A 4,784-nucleotide genomic window follows, 5' to 3' on the forward strand; every position below is an offset into this window, starting at 1 on the left:
AATCTTGTTTGTTTTGTCTTTTTAATTTAATTTGATATATATATTTTTTAATTTTAATTATCTATCACATTGCAGCTATTTTGGTTTCGTTTTCCAACAAGTGAGAGGCATTTCTTTATCATTTTCCTATTTGCATAGAATTGCTCCACCCACTTCAGCCTGTGACTTGAGACATTTTCTTTCTTCCTGGTATTGTTTTCTTTAACTGGTCTAGAGGCTACTGATAGGTAAGAGCACGAGACTTTTTAATGCTAGAAAAGACACATAATGAATACAGCAAGATAATATAACTTAGCTACTATTTTGGCTAGCTGTGTTCTATTTACTACTTCACAAGAGATGTGTTGGGAGTGCAGTACTGATAAGGAATAAAGAAGAGTACATTTCAACAAAATTAAAGAGTGAGTATCTGATAACTAAGCCTCAGAATATTTATATAAGTTAATCAACTGTTGTGAGACTTCTACTGCAGTTTTATTCATTGGACTACTACTCTGGAAATACATGTAAACTTTGCAAAGAATTGGTAAGTGCAAACATGCACTCAAAAGGTGGATCAGTGTGCTTGTCTATATACAGTTAATCATTTTTAGCATGCAGCTGTGTACGGTTTTGGTGCTTGGTGAAACAACGTGAAGGAATTAATTGGGAATGCGTTATTCTGACATGCTTGTTGGTTGATTAGTATCCTCAGTGGTGTTGTGGATATTTGCATTGTCTCCCTTTTCTCCTCTGTGCATTTAAATTGAAGTCTGTACTCTTATGAGTAATGGTGTATACCTCTGGTTCTTCCTTACAACACTCAGCTTTATTGCCCTAACGTACTTTTGCTACCCTTCAGCACTTCACTTACACTTTTCATTGAAAGAGGACAAGAGTACAAACTCATGGCAGTAAAGATAGATTGCAGGTGCAAGATAACATAACCATAGATATAGGGAGTGGGGCATGCTGGGAGACAGGGTGATGGGCTTAATGAGACTATGAGAGGAGCTGCAAGAAAGGAGTGGCTGCTGGTAGTTCAGTCACCACTGGCTCCTTGCTCTGAGAATCTTGCACCAGAACATGACACAACATTGCAGAATAAAGGTAGGTGAGGAAGCATGAAGCACAGCTCCATTTTGTAAATGAAGCCAACACGAGCATGTGATGCATTGCAGCCCATGCGTAGCATGAGAGCATGGCAGTGTAAGAACAGGACTGGCAGTGAGCTTCAGTCTGGGTTCAAGGTCTGCCCAGGACCCAAGCTACCTACAGCACAGGTCCAAGGTCTGTCAAGAAGAAAGAGCTTGGAACAGGGCTGCAGTCCATGGCACAAGCTTGAATTTCCAAAAGCAATGGGTAGAAAGCATGGCTGGAGGTGAGAGTGCTCAGGGTCGTTAAGGCACTTTACAGGGTCGTTATTGCACTTAAGACACTGACAATGACAAAACTGAGAGCACCATGTGACCAACCCAATTCTTAGTGCCGAAAAGAACCCCAGGGATTACAGGATGCAGCCAGAGGGAGGGTATTGAGACCCTGCCTGTGCTGCCCATCTTGCTCGTGGATTTCTTCCTAGGATAGTATGGAGCTGCAAGAATCCCTTCAGTGGAGACAAAAAAGGGAGTCTGTAGTTTATGCCAAACTCAGATCACCAGCAGTTATGATGAGGGAAAAACTCCATTTATTCTAAGGGCTGTATATTTTGTTTGCACTGTTTAGAAGCAAAAAAGTATTTCCTGCTTGAAATTGCCAAACTTTGGCCTCAGGAGATGTAGTTGTTCTGTAGAGCAGTTCTGTGGCTGAGAAGTTCATGCTTGACAATCACTTTCAGGTGGCCTAAATGCTTTGCCATTCCAAGGCCAAGAAGGAAAATACAACAATATGTCATCAGAATTTTAATCTTCTTAAACCCTTGGTGGGGCCCATGGTGTGATCTGAGTTTTGGTAAGAATAATGTAAGGGAATAGCAATTCAGCTGGTAAGTAATACATCCACAGAGAGCTCTACTAAATGACATGATTGTTCCATCCTACGTATGCTTCTTTCTTTTTTATTGCTTCTTAATTGTCTATTGGAAAATGGTGGAACTTGAGGAGGTGGGAAAGGCCCAAATGAGTCTTATGGCATTTTCTTTATTCAAGTTCTCTGTTCAAACCACATGTTTTGCACTTTGGATGACTATCATCCAAAGATGTACTGAATATTTCCCACTCTACATGCTAAAGAGCAATGAAGACCTCAGTGCCTTGCCAAAGAATGTGATTCTGTTTTAGGAATATTCATTTGTTTACGTTTTGTTCCTCTCAGGAATCCTTATTTTTTCTCATATCAGGTCAGCCTTTTCCAGGAGGATTATAAACAACTTGCCCAACATGACAGTTTGGGAAGTTTTATCGTGTGTGCGCCCAAGAAATATGAGGGAAGTCCTGTTCTTGAGTATTCCAACATGTTTTCTTATTGCAGTGTGGCTTACAGGTAAGACAAAACGTATTCTATCCAGAGATTCAATACAGTTGTAGAATATAAATAAATACAATATGTAAGATCAGTAAAATGCAGTGAAATGAAGAAAGCAGAAGCCATGGAGTAGGCTGGAACTGTGTTCTAGTTCCCGTTTCTCTCAGTTTCTCTCAGTTTCTCTCTCTCTCTCTCTCTCAAAAAGAAAAAAAAAAAAAAAAAAAAAGGAGAAGAGAGAAAAGCACCTTTTATTTTCCTGCATTAGCGTATAAAAGACAGTGACACCAAGCTAAATATTTCTTCTGAGGACTACCTTAGTTGCTGATCACTAGAGGATTGTTGTCCATGGCGAAAAGCCCCTTGTGGAGAGACAATAAGCGAAATCTGACTTTGGTGTAGGCATATGCTTCCAATGGGAGTTTACCTTCATCTCTGTGTCACCCTTACATTATTTATTTTAAACCCATGACTGATTCTTTCTGGTCAGGAGTTAGCTAGAGTTTAAACCATTGATTTGAACCACATTAAAACTTGCTGTGATGAAGTTTCTGAGGTAGGTCTCCAAATGACTCTTTCAAGGGACAAGGAAAGATCAAGATAATGACTGCTACTGTTCCAGCCCCAGTTTTCTTGCCAACACGCACACTGCTGATGCATCCACCAGTAAATGGCCTGGAGCAACTTGCAATATCAAACCAAAGTTCTGCTTATTACTTTGGCACAACATCTTAGTGTACAGTTCAGTGTCAGTTATCCTGAGATATCACACCTGCACTTCATGTCATATTCCCATTTTCTGATGGAAGAAATGTAAGGTAGGTCCTGTCTGAAACAGTCTAGACTGGGGCTTGGGACAGCACTGGCCATCTCAAATGATGGGAGACGCTTCAGTCCCACTCTGGGTTTTCAGGGAGTAAAAGTAGTTGTGTTGTCGCATCACAAACATGGAAAAGGCACAGTCAGTGTCTCACAGGTCCCATAGCCAGACTGAGTGAAGAACAAAAGCCCGTACAGATTGCTTTCAGGGTGTGATGATTGTTGCACAGGTCTTTGCACCTCGTGTTGGTAATTTGCTCACTGGTCACTGAGCTTTCAATTATAATCCTCCCAGTAACCTCACCTATTGTCTGCCTGAAAAAAATTCCTGTCCCAAATGCCCCTGTTCTCCAGGACTGTCTAACATGACTGACATGAGTAAAACCTGGAAAGGTGGAAATTCTAACGTGTGTATGTGGCTTAAGGAGCTCCTAAAATTGACTCAATACTCTCCTTATCATTGAAGGGGACTGAAGAATTCTAGCCTAGAAAGTACATTTTTGTTTTGGATTAACCTAATGCCGAGAATTTTTGTCTAATTTTTCCATCCTTAGAATGGTTATATTTGCAGAGAAAATCAATGCTCCCACATTTTCCTTGCAGGTGAATCTATCACCATCACCACTGATCCTTCAGTTGCCCTTGTTGGTGAGCAAGTAACTCTGTCTTGCCAGCTGACTCCCAGAATCCTCTCCAACGCAAGTGTGCTTTGGTACAAAGAGGAAAAGGGAAGAGATGCTCCACTCTGCTCTTCCTCCAGCCTGGATGGGGAGGTGGAACAGTGCCAGGATGAAGAACAGTGCAGGATTAAAGGGCACTGGGAGAGAAGAAGATTTCTCCTGACTATCCAAAAAGCGCAAATAGCTGACAGCGGGGTGTACATTTGTGCTGTAAGTGGCAACGCTGTCTCCCAGGAGGTTGTCACTCACCTTGATATTATAGGTAAGAAGGGAGATTGCTATGACCGTGCTTAGTTCAGTTCCCATCAGGACTCTTTTGCTCTGTCTATACCTTGCTCAGCAGTTGAGATCTTCCCCACAGTGAATTAAGGCAAGACATGCTGGAAAACCTTGCTTCAGGTCTGACTGTCTAAGGTCTGGGTACAGAAGGAGCAAGGTGTTGTGGCTTGTTGTGTGGGAAAACAGTGCAACAGTGAACAGCATTATGATGCTCAGTATTCCTGTGTCAGTACTGATAGGGTTTTGTGCTCTGGGATTATGAATGTTCAACCTCTGTATGGGGGGTAGTTTGACTTCGTAAACTGAAAAACAATCAGAGCCACTAGAAAGGGTACTTACCAATATGCAGTGAACATATTTACCTGACAAGGGCCCCTTTTCTTTCTTCATGCAAAATCATCCATCATAGAAGACTTATCCCACTTGCAACCCTGGAAATACTTTCCAGAAAACATTTTATTGGGTTCAATGTCCTGTTGGACAAGTCACACTGGAACTTAGTTTAGACTGCATGTAAACATCTAGCATTCTAGCATCCACAAGTTTGTGGAATGCTAGAATGCTAGA

The 4,784-nt window shown here is 41.5% G+C and overlaps 1 long non-coding RNA gene across 1 annotated transcript; it reads left to right on the forward strand.

The window, feature by feature from the left end:
* The first annotated feature begins 245 nt into the window (after nt 1–245).
* Nucleotides 246–4,161, forward strand: LOC122191104. The gene is made up of 3 exons (XR_006182305.1): nt 246–401; nt 2,318–2,460; nt 3,862–4,161. It is a non-coding gene; the product is annotated as an uncharacterized LOC122191104 (long non-coding RNA).
* The last annotated feature ends 623 nt before the right edge of the window (nt 4,162–4,784 follow it).

The sequence above is a fragment of the Lagopus leucura genome, unplaced genomic scaffold (genome assembly GCF_019238085.1).
Source record: "Lagopus leucura isolate 7727_CA_CO unplaced genomic scaffold, USGS_WTPT01 222-2_obj-0_obj, whole genome shotgun sequence".
Classification (NCBI taxonomy): Eukaryota; Metazoa; Chordata; class Aves; order Galliformes; family Phasianidae; genus Lagopus; species Lagopus leucura.